An 18,377-nucleotide genomic window follows, 5' to 3' on the forward strand; every position below is an offset into this window, starting at 1 on the left:
GTACCAGCTGTGCATAGTAACCACTTATAAAATACATTCATTGGCATAATCCTGTTAGGAGGGTCCCTCTCCTGTATTTCAGAAGGGTTGAGAGTGAGAGACGGAGAAGGAAAACAGTGAGGCTGACAGTAACCCTCCAAATGCATTACCTGGGATATTCTTGGGACATCTAGTCACCGAATGGGCCACAGTGATTGGTCAAAGAATATTTTGGTTAATTTATTTCTCCACTTTCCCACCAGGAAGAATGAAGTTAATAAGACTCTACAAAGAGGAAATATTTGAAAACTTCTCAAGTCAGTAATAAAAACCCTTAAGAGGGAGGGGATACATATATACTTATCACTGATTCACACTGCTGTACAGCAGAAACTAACGCAATACTGTAAAGCAATTATACTCTAATTTTTAAAAATTAAAAAAATGACCAAAACCCACATGAAATATCAGATATATGCTAGGTGCCAGAAATCGGATCACAGATAACCAATTTATCCACAACCTGCTGAACACATGAAGCTCTGGCCTGGGTTGTTCTTCCTGTGCCCTAAGTGACCTCCCACCCCAGCACCTTCTCTGGAAGAGCTGGCAGAGACTTTCCAAAGCTGTCAAAATGAGGGGGTATGCGGTTTTATCTCCATCTTTTCTCCACCAGAAGCATGCCTGTGACACTGCCATCTGCTCAGCAATACGGCATCCCAGGCACCAGGGACCCTGGTTCGGGACATGAAACTGGGTACAGGGCCATTTCCTCTGAATACCTGAGAACTCCCCTCCCTTCTGAAACAATATGGACAGACATGCCTGATTTATCAGGGATCCAGAGAGCATGGCTGCAAATCTTTGTTCTCAGTAATTCTGAGACTTCAAGTGTATTTGGTAGCAACTGAACCTAGTCTGCCTGAGCAACTGTTTCTGTGACACTGAACTCCATGGGGTAGTTAATGGCGAGAAGGGACCCTTGCTTCATTGTAAACCAGCATAGGACATGTCAATTTCTGCTTCCCCTACAAAAAAACCCAAACAATGTGGGAAATACAGCTCACCCAAAAGGGCATACAGGCAGCTTCTCACCTCTCCTGTCCCCACCGTTACCCCATCACAGACAAAGAGGACAGAGCCACAGGAGAAAACATTCAACCAGCCAGGGCAGGGGAGGTGATACATGGAGGAGAGTTGGATAAAAATTTCATTTCTGACTTTGACGATGGACCCTTTGGGTGCTCCTTGTCCCTTGGTTTTGTTTGTTTGTGGGGTTGGTTTCTGAACGCACAGGTGTTTGTGGAAGCATGATGCCATTTTTGCAAAAAAAGACAGTATGGGATTTCTGAAAAGACGGCCTAGGTCTAAATGCTAGCTTTTCCACTTACTCTCTGCCCACCTTTCAATAGAACAGTCTAATCCCCTTAAATCTGTTTCCTCATCTTCTTAGAAGGGAACATTTAAAAGGCACTTAATCTCCCTGAGTTATTGCCACGGGAGCATGTTGGGACCTGGCATCACACAGAAGCATCCTGCACTCTAGAAGTGCAGAACTGAAGCCAGCCCAGACCCATCACACCCATATTAAAACTCTGCACACCTGGAAACTAAAGCCCATGGTTCGATAGGGACTTGACCAAGGTCTCTCTGCCAGAAACACGCCATGTGGGGTACTGCCTCCTGCCCAGCCAGCCAGACAAGGGAGATGGAGATGAAAACTCAACTTCTCTGCCTTCCCCTGGGTGGGCCTGAAGAGGGTGGGGCTTAGAGCCAGCACACGACTAGCTGGGTGGTGAATCCCCCGCCCCAGTCGATGAGAGCTCCAATCTGGCCTGCAGCTACCCTAGGTCTGTTTGTGACTTCAGCGATGCCCCTGCTGCTGGGCATCCATCGTGCGATTGGCCCATCATCCCAGTCTCTCAGACTCTGTTCTGAAGGAGAGAGACGGTGACAGAGCCGGCTGAGCGGCAGTTTGAGCAGCTCCCACGCAGACCGGGGGGTCTGCACCTCTGTTCTGGGACAGGCCCATCTCTCCCAGCCCCGTCTCTCCACGCATCGGGAGGCTCCATGGACATATTTGTTTACTCCATTTGCCGATATGCAGTTTGCATAATATTGAATCTGGAAAGGACACTGCATCCACTGACAGGAGTTTTCCCAGCTGGAAAGAAAAAAAGAAAGAAAGAAACCAGCTTTACATTTTTTACATTTTGGAGTAGAAATAAAGACACTATACCATGCGCCAGGCTTCCTGATGGATGGTTCTCAGGGTGGGGAAGGCCACGTCTGTGGTCAGGCCACGCTCCCAGATCCAAAGTATTGTTGGATAGCTTTCTCGTAAACACTGTTGGCAGCTCCAGGGACGGCTCTTTTGGTAAAAAGGATGTGCTGGAACGAAACGTGGGCCTCCAGCCAAGACACATTTCTTCCTATAAAACAGAAAACATGCACGTGTCAGGATACAAGAAGCCAAGCCTCTTCAAGGGTGGAGGCCTCCTCCTCCTCTGTATCCCAAGAGGATGAGGAGGACCAGGCTGAGCTAGGCTTTGACCTGAGATGCCTGGTAGGGAGCAAACGGCTGAGGATGTACTCCAGCCCCCTACCCCGCAGCTGGGCTTTCTATCAGATGCCTTCTGCCAGTTTGCTTATACTCTCAGATTGGTCTAAATGCCTAGCTCAGATGTGAGGTATAATGAGGCCCCTCCAGGGCTTCCCTGGTGGCTCAGAAGGTAAACAATCCGCCTGCAATACAGACCCAGTTTGATTCCTGGGTGGGGAATATCCCCTCAAGAAGGGAATGGCAACCCACTCCAGTATTCTTGCGGGGAGAATTACATGGACAGAGGAGCCTGGTGGATCACAGTCCAGGGTATCACAAAGAGCTGACTGAGCTACTAACACTTGTACTTTTTCCTAATTTGTAAAAGCAAAGATGGAAAGCACAAAGTCAAGGTAAATAGATGGAGGCCCAAGAAGGGTGTTCTTCGCAGGCCCCGGGCAACCATCCTCCCGGACATTTTCTTCTTCCTGAGACGACACTCAGACCCTTCTCATCACAGATTCTTCCAGCCTCCATGGCAGGCTCTAGGGAGCTGCACAGAAGCACTGTTTGTCCAAATATCACTCCACTGGTAGCATGACCCATTGGACCCTCCTACTCAGGTGGGGTCCTCCGGGCAGCATCAACCTCACCAGAAGGTTAGTTAGAAATGCAGGATCTTTGGGCTTCCCTGGTGGCCAGTGGCAAAGAATCTGCCTGTCAGTGCAGGAGACATGGGTTCAATCCTTGATCTAAGAAGATCCCATACACCATGGAACAACTAAACCTGGGAACCACAACTACTGAGCCTGAGCTCCAGAGCCTGGGAGCCACAGCTACTGAGCTATGTGCTGCAGCTACTGAAGCCCAAGTACCTAGAGCCCCTGCTCTGCAACAAGAGAAGCCACTGCAATGAGATGTCCACGCACTGCAAGAGCCCTTGCTCACCACAACTAGAGAAAAGCCCACCAACAGGGAAGATCCAGCATAGCCAATAAGTAAATAAATAGATTTTTTTAATATAAAAAGAAAGAAAGGCAGAATCTTGATACCCAGGTGTTTCATAGGTACATGGAAAGTTTTACAGGCACTGCCTGACAACTTCCTGGAGCATCCTCATAATTGGACACGTGTGTCTTCATGGTCCTGCCAGCAGAGAAGGATAGATGGACAGTGAATTACGAAGTGACAAAGGCCCTCTGTCTCATAGTAGCCCCCAGTCACAGCCTGGGTTTGGGTAAAAGACACTTGGACTACAGATCCCACAGCCCCCAGGACTCAAGTTTTGCAGCCACCCAACCTCTACAGTGAGAGAGCATCTTCTCATATTCTCACTTCACCTTTTTTGGAAGAGCAAAATTGTAGAGCTCGATTCCAGGATGATTTAAGACACTGAAGTGAAGTAAAGGTCAGTCAGTCATATCTGACTCTTTGCAACCCCACAGATTGTAGACAGGTCAGCCTCCTCTGTCCAAGGAATTCTCCAGGCCAGAATACTGGAGTGGGTAGCACTTCCCTTCTTCAGGGGGTCTTCCCAACGTAGGAATTGAACACTAGTCTCCTGCATTGCAGGCAGATTCTTTACCATGAATCACCAAGGAAGCCCAAGACATCAATTGAGAGTAAATAAATAAATCAGATCTGGTTTCTTCATTGTGAATTTTTCACCCTTTAGCCAGGGTTTGGCTTTACCTGCTATAGGCACAAAGGAGCCAGGTCCCATGCAGCCTGGGTGAAGTTGGAAATTCAGGGTATCTGTGTCCCTTGGGTGGTGGCTACACAGGCTACACTGCGGGAGCACTGGCCCAAGTGAGGAGCCCAGACCTGTCTCAGCACTTGGTTCTCTCAATGCTGTTGGTCTGGTCACTAATCTAGAGCCATTATGAGCTCATTCCTGGGCAAATCACCAAGCTGTGCAGATGACTAATCACTAAAGACCCATCAGGAAGAAAGTTGCCATGCACACCATCCAGGCTCACAAACCTGGATCCTCCCGCAACATCTATTGTGATGGTGACATAACCACCCAGCCCCCATGATCTCTGAGTGCAACTGCAGACCTGTAGTTCTTCTCCAGGAGAATCAGGGACTACCCTTTCCTCCTGGCTTTGTCCCCCAGGACTTGGTCCATAAATATTACAAGTGTCTTACCTTATACGATGGACTTCCCAGGCGGCTTGTGGTAAAGAATCTACCTGCAATGCAAGAATCATGGTTGAGAAGATCCTGTAGAGAAGGAAATGGCAACCTACTCCAGAATTCTTACCTGAAAAATCCCATGGACAAAAGAGCTGGGTTTGTTCTGCCACTATATCTGGTGCTTAGTGCTTACACCATGTAAGAACAATGGGGACAGAATTATAGTTCCTGTCGACATGTTACAGATGTGTGCATCAGAGAGTTTTTGTTTGGCGTTGTACACATAGATTATAAATTGCAGTTCTGGCCCACCACATACAGTTGTCATTGGTCATGCCTGCAAACTAGAGCCCAGAGTGAGAAGGAGACTTGGCCAAGGTGACTGCCCAAGTTCTGTTTTGTTTACAAGGGCTGCAGCAGTCAAAGGGTTATATAGCTGTTTAAATCTTTTTTCAGGTTAAAATTACAACAGATTACACTGTATGAAATCGTGCGGCCTTGGTTACCATTTTCACTGTGTGCTAAGGCAGATCCAAAGTGACTTTCTGAGGAGAATCTTGGTCTTACACACAGGTACATCCTGGCTTATCTCCAAAAAGAGATACAAGAGCTTTCTATTCAGGCAGGAGTTCTTGTAAGGTGACACAATTTTGACAAGAGTGTGTTCATCTTACTCCCACCTTGGGTGACTATTAAAACATAAGGTTTTACACCTACCCACTTCCCTGCAACAGAGAATATTTGCACTCTTAGTAGTTGTCAGGGAATGCAACCTTGAACTTGGTGTCACTCAAACATTTCAACTCCTCTTGGTGCAGTGGAATTGTGTTTAGAGAGCATTTCCCAAGGAGAACTGTATTAGTTCAAATAATGCTAGCGACTCTAACAGACAAATCCAGACATTTTAGCGCCTTGACACAAGAGAAGTTGGTTCCTTGTGCAGATCACAGTCCAGGGAAGGTGTTCCGGTTGGGTGTCTTCCACCAGACCCTCAGTAGCCTGGGCTTCTTCCTCCCTGTGGCTCCATCTTCCTCTGGGCCCTTGTAGCCTTCATTTTTCAGCCAGCAGATGAGGATTATGGAAAGAATGCATTTACTTCCCAACCATTTCAGCTCAGAAGTGACGAATATCACTTTTGCTCAAGCTCAGGGTCAAGACCATGCCTGGCTACAGAGAAGTCTGGGAAAAGTACCCATGCACCCAGGAGGGAAGGAAACAGCCACTGATGAACCTTCCCTGCTGTGGAATGTGTGGCTCTCTCTGATCTCTTAAACAGACCCAAATTAAGCAGTCCATCTGAGAGCCCAGTGTCAGGAGAGCATAAGGCGGGCTCTGCAGAATGGCTTCTCTGGAAAAGCAAGGAGGTGCGCCCTTAGTCTAACAGAGACAGAAGAGCAACACTTGGATTTACCCCCATGAGTATGAGATGCTCCTGCTGAGGTTGGAAGCTCGGGCCTGAAGAAGCTTTGTTTCAGGAATTCAGGAGAAACATGGCTCTGAGGATGTGACAGGATTTTGGTGTCACCGGTATGGTTTCCACTGTGCTCTGTCCTATGTCCTCGCATTCTTGCCCGACAGTGTGACTTTGTGCCAACTCAGGCCCTGTTTGTTTTCATTTCCTGTGCTGTGATTCATGTCACTTACTGTGCCTTCCTTTGCCTTGACTGTTGAAAAGCTGAGGCTCAGATCAATATAGCCCATCTCTAGCAAATAGGTGAGCCATTCAGGGATGTATATTTTGAACCAACCTCACACCTAGTTCCATTCATCTTTCCTATCTTCCATCTATTATGCTTCGTTTTTTGTCATTTTTATGTCAACATGCCATAATCCAACTATCTTTGTGAACTGCGTCTAGTCTACTTGAGGAACACAGTGGAATACAAGCAAATAGGTAAACAACAGGATTATCAACCCAATACATGAGGAGCAATGACCCAGAAACTATTAGAGAAAGTTGGAGACACTGGCTTTTCCCTTCCCTGCCAAGGTCTTGGCATCATAGGTATGGCTGCTTCACCCACAGTGTCTACGAACGAGCAGATCTCTTGCCTGTGCTCCGGGCAGCCCTGTATGTGTCAGCCTTCAGGAAGACACCTTTCCAGGTCTCAGAGCATCTGAGCATCTCTAGGAGGAGCATCTCCGGGAGAAGCATCTTCCAATTCCTCAAGGGGATGGTAATCTCAAGTCACTCTCTTTTGTGAAAAAGGATTCATGCCATGGATGCTTCTGCCTTCCACTGAGCTTCTTCCCGGGTCCTTGCATCTCACTGCACCTTTGTCTGGAGCCACTGTTCTAACAGGACGGATAACACCACCGATTCAATGGACTCGAACTTGGGCAAACTCCAGGAGATAGTGAGAGACAGGGAGGCCTGGCATGCTGTACTCCATGGGGTTGCAAAGAGTTGGACACCACTTAGCGACCAAACTACAACAACAACATTGCTCTAACAGATCAACCTCTGAGACCCACAGACAGATTAGCCAGGGAGCGGCACACACAGCTCATGGTGAAAAGCAAGTCCCAGCGAAGAGCTCCCCACAGAACAGACAAACAGATTCCTAGCTACAGAGGACACGCTGGTGGATGCCAGAATGGAGGTGGGTGATGGGAGCAAATAGGCAAAGGGGATTTAGAGGCACAAACCTCCAGTTATATAAAAAGTAAGTCATGCTCAATTGCTCGGTGATGTCCGGCTCTTTGCAACCCCACAGACTGTGGCCTGCTAGGCTCCTCTGTCCATGGGATTTCCCCAGCAAGAACTCTGGAGTGGGTTGCCATTTTCCTCCTTCAGGGGATCTTCCTGACCCAGGGATCAAACCCACATCTCCTGCATTGGCAGGTGGATTCTTTACCACTGAGCCCCCTGGGAATCCCGTAAGTCACAGGGATGTAATATACATAAGGAATGTGGCCAATGGGCTTCCCTGGTGGCTGAGGTGGTAAAGAATCTGCCTGCAACGCAGGAGACCTGGGTTCAATCCCTAGGTCAGGAACATCCCCTGAAGAAGGGAATGGCTACCCACTCCAATATTCTTGCCTGGAGAAATCCATGGACAGAGGAGCCTGGCAGGCTACAGTCCATAGGGTCACAAAGAGTCGGACATGACTGAGCAACTAACATTTTCACTTTTCACTATATGGTCAATAAAATTGTAATAACTTTGTACAGGGACAGTCGGATTACTAGACTTATTGTAATGGTCATTATGTAGTGTATACAGACGTCAAATCATTATGCGGTATACCTGAAACTAACATAATATTGTTATAATAATTTTATTACAGAGAGAGAAAGAGAGAGAGAGAGAAGCAGTATCCAGTGTGGCAGCCACTAACTACACGTGACCACAAAACACTTGAAATGAGGCAAATCTCAACTAGGATGTGCTGTAAGTATAAAATGCATACCAAATTTTGAAGACTTTGTACAAAAATAATACAATATAACTAACATTCATTTTTTTCTGGCTGCGCGGGGGTCTTCATTGCTGCAAGCGGGCTTTTCTAGTTACAGCAAGCAGGTGCCACCCTCTAGTTGCAGTGCACAGGCTTCTCATTGCAGTGATCTCTCTTGTGGAGCACAGGCCAAGTAGGTGCAGCACACTGATTTTAGTTTCTCTGCGGCGTGTATCTTCCCGGGTCAAGGATCAAACCCCTGTCCCCTGCATTGGCAGTCGATTCTTAACCATTGACTACCAGGGAAGTCACAATAGTTTTTAATATGCAACAGGGATTCTCATCTATTCTCATCTCTCACCATGAGGTCTCCAGAGGGGCGCTTGATTGGCCTGGTATCTAGAAGAGCCTGGATTCATGTTAAAAGGTAGAGATTGGGATTCTATACCTCTGCCTACAAGTTTTAGCACCCTGTCTGATGCATTCAGCTCTGAGACTCAGCCCAGAGAACAAAGACTTCAAGGTATTATTCACCTGTATTGTGTCGGCTTTGTTTTCAAGGACAAAAACTATTAACTTAAGGGGAAAAGTCATTTTGGGATTTTTTCTTTAGTAAAATTAAACATTACCTGGAGCAACTTATCTTTCTCAAGTCCAGAAGTTCAATGGCCTACCCCTCTGAATAGCAACTAAGACAGATAAAAATATTTTCCTGTTCAGAGATGATTTCAGTTATCATAGCACTGAATAGATGGCAAATGAGCAACCAGCTTACAAATGTTTGTTCATGAAGCCTGAATCTGGAAAAAGCTGCGGAGGAAGTCAATGACCTGTAGGTGAAAATGATTTATGTACACGTGATAATGCTGAAACCTGGCTCATGGAGACCTTATGGAAGAGCAGGACTTCAAACCATGTGATTAGGTGCATCTGAGAGTCCATCTGCCTGCAACACGAGTCTACGTCCGTTATCCTGATGAGCTTAAGAGAGCCCCCAGTTTCCCACAGCCCAAAGAGGTAGCCTACCTTGAAGAGCCAAGACCCACTCCCTGCACCCTGTCTAGCCTCACGCTACCTCCCTTTTGCCAATTCACCCCTTAAGCATCCAGGCTTCCCCTCTGGGAAGCATGTGCTCCCGCACCCTCCCTCGGCCGTGCGCACGTCCACCCTCACCCCTCTGCTCACAGCACAGGCCACCAACCCAGCAGTTCTTAACACGCACAAGTCATAGTGATGTTTCCCTTATCATCTCTGTCTTTTTGCTTCTCCAAGTCCTTAGCAACAACCCTCAGTGACACCTGACTCCAAGAAGTCAATCCTTCATTTCCCCTTCAGAGAGGGACAAAGGACCCCCACAAGCAGAGGAATTTACAGGAGGACTCAATAGATGTCACCAATGTTTCCATCATTTTCCTAAGAAACCCATTTTTTCATCAGCAGAAACTCATCCAAAGGCCCATGGACAGAAGTCAGAAGGTCAATGAACTCAGATGGCGAAAATGTCTGTCTTCTTTTTCACTAGCCTCTAGTTGAACTACAGCATTTCCTTCAATGACAAAAGTGGGCAATAAACCACAGTTATTTTAGCAACGCTATGATTTGTGAACAGGTTTCCCAGGTGGTGCTAGCGGTAAAGAATCCACCTGCCAATGCAGGGGATGCAAGAGACTCAGGTTTGATCCCTGGGTCAGGAAGATGCCCTGGGGAAGGAAATGGCAACCCACTCCAGTCTTCTTGCCTGGGAAATCCCATGGACAGAGGAGCCTGGCAGACTGTAATCCATGGGGTCACAAAGAGTCAGACACGACTGAGGACACAAACACATGCACACAATTTGTCAACAGAAGAAATCAGTTATTTTAGTATGAGTGTTGCAGATTTCTCAAAATATTATTTATTTCTGACATGTCAGTTATTCAACCCATCAATAGATCTTGCTTTTCAATGAGTTAATAACAAAGAAGCACATATATGACTATACAACATATCTGTTTTATTTGCATTTTGATAACTGTATGTCATTATTATTCATTGCTTTTGTAATCCTATATATTTCATTTTATGCATTTAAAAACACTCTGAGGATGAGTCCTGTCTTAGTCTGGGTTGTTATGACAAAATACCACAGACTGAATGGCTTAAACAACAGACACAGGTTTCTCACAGTTCTGCAGCCTGGAAGCTCAAGATCAAGGTCAGTGTCTAGTAAGGAAATGCTTGCAGATAGCTAACTTCCTGTTTTACACTCAGGTGGCAGAGAGAGATCATCTGGCTCATATCTCTTCTTTTTAAGGCACTAATTCCACTTGTGAGGGCTCCACCCTTGTGACCTAATTACCTCTCAAAGGCCTGTCTGCAAATGCCATTACACTGAGAATTAGGGTTAACGAATTTGGGAGACAAAAACATTCAGTCTATAGCAAGTCCACTGGCCTTACTAGATGCTGAAAGAGTGTATGGAAAAAAGGGAAAAGGTGGTTAGCCAACCTCTGCAATGACCCCCATGAAGCATGCCCCCACCATAAAGGTTCCTGTGACAATATCAGCCACAGAGTCTTCAAATACAGCCCTGCAACCCCTTTACATAGTTCCTCAAGAGGTGATAAATATCCACATTCATGTCAAAACTGGGAAATTGGTTTTTTGAATTCTATTCCCATATAGGCCACTACAGGGTATTGAGTAGAGTCCCCTGTGCTATACAGTAAGTCCTAATTAGTTATCTAATTATATACAATAATATGGATACATCAATCCCAATCTCCCAATTTATCCCTCCTTCACTCCTTATACCCTGGTAACCGTAAGTTTGTTTTCTACATTTTAACTCTATTTCTGTTTTGTAGATAAGTTCATAAGTAGCCTTTTAAAAATGTTTAATTTTTTTTAATTGTGGTGGAAGTCACATAATACAAAACAGACTATTTTAACCATATTTGCACAGTGCAGTGGAACTAAGTACACTCAATTATTCTGTATCTCTCACCGTCATCCATCACCTGAATTTTTCCCCTTCCTGAGCTGCAACTCTGTCCCCATTAGACACTAACTCTCCATTCCCCCTCTTTTTCAGATTCAATATGTAAATGATATTGTATGATTATTTGTCTTTCTCTGTCTGACTTACTTCAACTTGTTTAGTTGCTAAATTATGTCTGACTCTTTGTGACCCCATGGACTACAGCATGCCAGGCTTCCCTGTCCTTCACTATCTCCCAGAGTTTGCTCAAACTCAAGTCCATTGAGTCAGTGATGCCATCTCATACTCTGTTATTCCCCTCTCCTCCTGCCTTCAGTCTTTACCAGCATCAACTTTACTCAGGATGAGAATCTTAAAAAGAGTGGATATACATATATCTATGGGCTTCCCTGGTAGCTCAGCTGGTAATCCTCCTGCAGTGCAGGAAACCTGGGTTCGACCCCTGGGTTGGGAAGATCCACTGGAGGAGGGCATGGCAACCCACTCCAGTATCCTTGCCTGGAGACTCCCCATGGACAGAGGAGCCTGCACTCCACGGGATCGCAAAGATTTGGACCTGACTGATCGACTAAGCACAGCATACAAACATATATGTATAAGTGATTAACTTTGCTGCACACTTGAAACTAACACAACATTGTAAATCAACCCCAAAAAACATTAAAAAAGAAAAGAAAGCAAGAACTCAGAGTTTAGATGCAGCGCATGGGCAGAAGGGTCTCCTCAGGGTCCATTTCTCCCGGAGAAGAACTGACTGGCCTCCCCCTCTTTCTGTAACGGCCCAGCTATGCCATGTACAAAGGTAGACATCGGGGGATGCAGCCGTAAGACCCCCTCCTCACAGGCAAAACCCCAATCCCAAATGTGTCTCCAGCCGTGAGGCCCCTGCTGGTTCCAGACCAACGGGGTGACTCTCTCAAGTCTCCCGGGAAAGGAAGAGAAAATTCTTTCGCAAACGTAATGCCGCACTGGGTGAGGGATATTGTGAGCTGCTCAATTCCCTACCCCGCACACTAATTACACAGCGCTCTGGGTTAATTAATTTGTAGGAGCAGACCATATTGCTGAATGCACATTTTTTCTGGGTTTCAGCCGCTCTACTTCTCAAGTTGAAATTACTTTGCAGCAACTTTTCTTCCTTTCTCTCACCTTTAACTCTAAGTCTGTTTGCATGTTTTCCTTTTGCAGTTTGGGGGGAAAAAAAATTAAAAGGGAGGAAAAAAAAGAAAGGTTATTTGATCCTTTGAAGAGAGAAATCCTGCTCATGGATTTTCTGCATTGAATTCATTGGAGAGAAAAGGAGCGATTGAGTGAACAGAATGGGAAAAAAAGGACGAGGAAGGACACAGGCAGCCTTGATCTCATCCGGGTGGAGGCAAGGCAGGAGCCTCCAGTATCCCAGAGCCATCATCCCCTCACCAAGCCCTTGGAGACCCTTCTGCAGCTAGGCCACCACGCCCACCTGATTGGAGAACTCTGGGCTACAGGTTCTTCAAACAATGCTGAAGAGGGGCTCACGAGACTGGGCCAGAAATGCTCGGGCTCCCCTCCTGGTGCTCACCGCCTCGGGCACTTTGATCAGAGGAAGAAAAGCTGAGAACTAAGAAATCACTCTGAGCGTGGGCTGAGAGAGGGAGAGCTGATAAACCAGAGAAATATTCTTTGTAACATGAGCTTGTATTTCTTCCCTCATCTCCAGGCACAAGGTGGAGAGGTGGAATACGTGGTCATCGATACTCAGTGATAAATGCTCAGAACTTCTGGGTCAGCTCAAGGGCTCACCCCAGTCTGAGAAAAAAGAAAACTCCTAACACCTAACTCACGGCAGGCATCAAGTTAAAAACAGACTTACTGCCGCTCCCCACTGTAGAGTCCTCTGGGGTGGGCTGTCACGTGTACAGAGTCAGGTGTACTCCTGACTCTGGGCGGATCCATGATGTCAAGGGATTGTGAGCACCACAGGGCAATCATTAGGACTCAGTTCCACTTAAAGAACAAAATCCTCAGCACTCAATAAGTGCTGGGCAGCATGCTAGAAAAATTTGGAGCCAAAAGATGAACGGGAGTTGGGGTGCTCGCTGTTTATCACAGTAAACTGATAATAACTAACTGAGAAGCACTATCAAAACGGCCTTCACAAGATCAGGGATAGAAAAGAGGGATTGGCGAGGATTCATCAGCTGGGACAAGTGATGTCTGGGAAGGCTTCTTCAGAGAGGTGAGAGGCAAGTTGGGTTTTAAGGAATGACTTGGAAGAAACCGTGGCATGAGAGCGATCTTCTAGACCAGAGCAAGGACTCATGGAAAGACGCAGAAAAGGTATGGTCAGCAGTCAGGGCTGGCTGGGGTCCAGTGTCTGGGGAGGCAGGAGTCTTGATAGATGTGCCTACCATCAGGTCTCAAAAGACCTATGCCCCACAACGTCTAGCTCTCCAGAGATTTTATCCTGGTGGAGTGGTTTTAAGAAAGTAACAGGATCCAGAAGGATGTGAGTGTGTGAATGTGTGGTGCACATATATCCGGCAGCAGGTGAACCGGGGGGTGTACAATACAGCAACTACTTCCCTTTTGCGTGTGCTGATTTTAAGGCACCTCCGGAGACACACGCAGAGAGCAGTGGGAGATGTGTTTCCATTGCTCAGGCAGGGAACCTGTGCTGAAGATGCAGATCTGTGAGCTGCCAGGAGAGAGGTGGTGGCTGAAGTCAAGAAGAGGAAGAAACAGATACAAGGCTGCCACCTCGGGACCCTGGTTCTGCCAAGTGGTTCCCTGCTTTAGAAATTCCTAGAACGTCAGACCTGAAGGGGTCAGAGATGAGCCCTCATCCCTCATTCTGCAGGTGAGGAAGCTGAAGATGGGAGACAGCTATGGCCCTAAGTTCTCTCGTCTCCAGATTCCCACCTCTTCGTCAGCATTGACCAGCTGGCCCACTGTGTCTAAAATGGGCCAGAGGTGGATGGAGAAGAGGGAGATGTGAAGGACTGAGATGGTAAAGGTCGGATTTAGAGGGAATCAATCCGTGACCAAGAAGGTGTGTGGGAGACCAGGATATTAGCAATAGAATGAGAAAGGGGCTGCAGGTTCCAGCGAGGTGCCTCCCTTCTCCCCACCTGGTGACTTTCTCCCAGCTCAAAGGCTGTCTCTTCCATGAAGCATCCCAACAAGCAGAGCCCAGGGTGACCTCTCCCTTCCCTCCTTGCATGGTGCACCCATATTTAGCCTTAAATCAGAACCATCCGTGGACAGGTCTCACGCTGCTCTGGACTGTGATGGGTGGATGGGTATCACTGTCTGAACCCCCAGAACTGAGCTGGGGCAGGCCTGTCACACAGTGGGATCTCCAGAAACAGGGACTGGAGGAATCGAGGCTCACAGGGAGAACATAAGAGAGCAAGGCCAGCAGAACCAGATGCATGGATGAAAACCTGCGTAGATAGATGAGGAAAAGGAGAGCAGAGCTCAAGAGAAAGCAGAGGGGCTGCCAGCCTTCAGGAGGCCCGCCCAGCCCCCATCCCTTCCTGAGTCGCAAGCAGGAGAAAAGCACCTGTGATCTGACACGCGTCTGGCAGAGGCAGGACGGGACGATCTAATAGATACTTTGCAGCCTTTGTGCGTATTATCCCCAAACAAAATGACATGTGCTTCCCAGCAGCTCCGCTCTAGTTATGAGCACTATAATTAAGTACAAAGTACACACCCACCTCAGTCTGCACAGAGAGGGTGGGGAAGCCAATTACAGCCCAGCTCAGCTGCCTGGCTGAGGCAGAGGAGAATCCCAGCCTCAGATGGCTGGCCCTCAGTCTGGACAGTCCCATGCTGGCCTCGGTGAGCTCATAGTTCACTTAAGACCCCAGGGAGTCAAGGAAGAGGCAGTGGGCTGGAAGAGAGTGGCAGAAGTCTCTCCCCTGTGCTGCATTAAATGTGGGTCACTTTTCATTTTCAGTCTCCAGTTTTCCATCTAGCCTCCCCATCACAAGAGTCTAGGTCCCACCTTAGGGCTCTCCCAGCCAAGGTGAGTCCGGAGGCCTCACCAGCTACAACTCAGACAGCAGCCATGGCTCTAACAGGCCTGGGATGTTCCTTGAGGATTCTGGCTGTCCCCAGAGCCCCCATCACAGCCAGCCCAGTTCTGTTTAGTGGTGGCTTTGGTTATACCTGTCTGGATTCCACCAGGGGCATTAAGTAAGCTTGGAATCACAAGCAAGATTCCCCTACCAGACCCAGAGTCTGGTGCAGGCTACAGGCAAAGACTCTTGGGATAGACCACCAAGCACTGGGTTGGGTCTTATACACTCCCAAATTTTAGGGGCCCCTGAAGTATGACAGGGACTCCTAAAGTTTGGGGGTAACAGGGGCTTCCTTGGTGGCTCAGTTGTAAAGAATCTGCCTGCCAAACAAGAGACACAGCTTTGATCCCTAGATTCGGAAGATCCCCTGGAGAAGAAAATGGTAACCCACTCCAGTATTCTTGCCTGGAGAATCCCGCGGACAGAGGGACCTGGCAGGCTACAGTCACACACAATTCTGGCTAGAGTCAGACATGACTGAGCGACTAAACAATGACAATAAAAAGCCAGATGGCAACAAGCCAAGGGACCCAGGCTAGTCAGATCCTTCCCTGGTGTCCTAGCCTACCCAAGCTGAACCTGTTGACTAGCAGGGCCTCAGACCTGCCCTGGGGCTTCTTTGCGGCACTGTAACTAGACCCCACATATAAAAAGCCTCCAAAGTCCTTTCTTGGCTGGTTTTCTAGAAATAGATCGCATGCATCTCCTATAGCCCCGGACTGACCCCAGATTTTCCTGCCAATGGACTGCCCCCGACTTCCCCAGGTCTGCTGGATCTGAGCTGTCCAAGTCTAAGCCAGACTCAGTGAAGGTGGAAATGGAAGCAGAGACTGGGAGGTGTATATGGCAGGCAGAGCACAAGACTCGACATCTGGAGAAATCCCCTGGGCACTCAGGTCTCTCCTCCCATCTTGGAGAGTTGCCACCTGCGCAGAGCAGTGAAACAGGATCCTGCAGGTCTTGCCAAAACCTAGACAATCAGCCTTGCCTGGAGGAAGCTGGGGCTCAGGCATCCAGTCCTGTGGTCCTTCCTCCCACTCTGCATCCACCCCCTCTCTCCATCCCACCATCACTGCCCTAGATCGTAGATGACTTCTTGCTCCAACACAACTCTCCTGTACCTGGCAGAAGGACCTTTTTATTTTCATTTTTTTTTTTTTAAGAAATGTGCAAGTGGATATAGGCATCTTCTTTTAAACTTTTTATTTTCTATTGTAGTATAGCCAATTAACAATTTTGTGATAGTTTTAGGCAAACAGCTAAGGGACTCAGCCATAATATACATGTATCCATTCTCCCCAGAACTCCCTTCCCATCTAGGCTGCAGAGTTCCCTGTGCTATGCAATAGGTCCGTGTTGCTTATCCATTTTAAATGCAGCAGTGTGTACATGACTTTCCCAAATTCCCTAACTATTCCTTTCCCTCATTCTTCCTCCCAGGAACCATACATTTGTTCTCTAAGTCTGTGAGTCTCTTTCTGTTTTATAAATTCATTTGTATCATTTCTTTTTAGATTCCACATATAAAGGATGTCATATGATATTTCTCCTTCTCTGTCTGACTTACTTTACTCAGTATGACAATCTCTAGGTCCATCCACGTTTTTGCAAATGGCATTATTTCATTCTTTTTAGTGGGGCAATCTAAGTAGCTCAGACAGTAAAGAATATGCTTACAATGCAGCAGACCCAGGTTTGATCCCTGGGTCAGGAATATGCCCTGGAGAAGGGAATGGCTACCCACTCCAGTATTATTGCCTGAAGAATTCCATGGACAAAGGAACCTGGTAGGCTACAGTCCAAGGAGTCACACAGAGTCCTTCACAACTGATCATTAACAGCAAACTAAAGTAGTTCTTTTTAATGGATAAGTAATATTCCATTGTATTTATGTGCTGACATCTTCTGTATCTATTCAGAGGAACATTTTTAAAGGTGGTTTCTTCCTGATATCATCCCCCAGCAGTAAACACAGGAAGCTCTCCATGCCTGGGAGATAAAGCCTGCTTAGTGGGTTCTTCATTGTGCCCCAACACTGCTTCTCAACTTCACCTTCTGTCTCATCCCTTTTTTCCTCCCCTCCCCCATGCTGCTCCCTAGCCAACCAGGACCGTCTTTTTCAGCCTTCCTTCTGCCCTTTCCCTGAGGCCACATCCCCAGCCCAGCCTTCCCTCTGTGGGGAGCTCAAGCTTGCTCTGACCTCCCCAGCTCACACCACAGCCCAGGCCTGGCCCCCAGGACCCTGCCTCTTGGGTACCTTTCACATGGTCTTGTAAACTGCAGTCCCCAACTCCATCCTCCTTCCACTTCACAGGGGGGTGGGGGGAGCAGGGGGAGGCTGGTGTGAGGGGTTGGCCCAGGGGAATCTTGTCACTGATCTTACAACTGCCCAAGAGTTCCCACCACTCTCTGACCAGAGAGAGCCCACAGAGGGGACCCTGCACCCTCCTGTCTGCATTTTCTCCACTGCCCTTACCACTTTCTGACACAATATTTAATGTGTGTTCAATTTATGTTTCCTCCCCCTGCCAAAAGAAATATACACCAATAATAACTCTGTGAGGGGAGGTTTGTTTTTCTGGTTTTGTTCACAGCTCTATCCTATGTCCAGAACACTTGCTGGCCCATGGGAGGCACTCTATAACATGTGTTGAACAAATGAATGATGGGTGAATGAATGCTGTCATAAGTACCAACCACAGAGCATCCCTCTATAGGTAGATCCTTGCAATATGAAGCCCTTGGAGAAGTCTGAGCTGAGGTAGAGGGATCCCCAGGCTGGGGCTTAGGTCCCGCAAGACCCAGCGGGGAGCAACTTTCCTGTCCACGACCTCGGTTTTCTCATGTGTAAAATGACAGGGCCAAGTGGTGCCCGCGGCCCAATCTGTCGCCTGGCACCTGCTGCCCACGTGCTGAGATCCCTCAGACCTCTCTCAAAAACTGCCTGCAGGCCTTGCCTGGAGCCCCACGGGCTCTAATTAAGAGCTGGTCTTATCATTTTTATCATTTAATTCTCTCTGGTCAACACCACTCTAATGACAAGCCTCTCAGTCCACATTGTGAAGGGAGAAGGCAATGGTTGGTGAGGCAGGGGCTCGGTGCCCGAGGATTGAGGGGTGTCCTGTATTCAGTGCGGCCACGGCACCACGTGGAAGCCCTGCCTCTCCAGGGACACAGCAGAGCACCCCCTCCAACCCTGACCCGTCTCCTGCCCTGGCCCTGACCCCCCACAACACTCACTTCTCCCCACGGCTCTCCCTTCTCGCCC

At 47.7% G+C, this 18,377-nt stretch overlaps 1 long non-coding RNA gene across 3 annotated transcripts in view; it reads right to left on the reverse strand.

The window, feature by feature from the left end:
* LOC106991039 (uncharacterized) overlaps positions 1-18,377 on the reverse strand; it is a 481,826-nt gene that overhangs the window by 88,999 nt on the left and 374,450 nt on the right. For all 3 annotated transcript variants that reach the window (XR_009599770.1, XR_009599769.1, XR_009599771.1), the window contains exons 5-6: positions 4,673-4,716; positions 2,219-2,411 (exon numbers count right to left, since the gene is read on the reverse strand). This is a non-coding gene — a long non-coding RNA (uncharacterized LOC106991039). The remainder of the gene's footprint in view (positions 1-2,218; positions 2,412-4,672; positions 4,717-18,377) is intronic.

This window comes from Ovis aries, chromosome 3 (genome assembly GCF_016772045.2).
Source record: "Ovis aries strain OAR_USU_Benz2616 breed Rambouillet chromosome 3, ARS-UI_Ramb_v3.0, whole genome shotgun sequence".
In the NCBI taxonomy this organism is placed as follows: domain Eukaryota; kingdom Metazoa; phylum Chordata; class Mammalia; order Artiodactyla; family Bovidae; genus Ovis; species Ovis aries.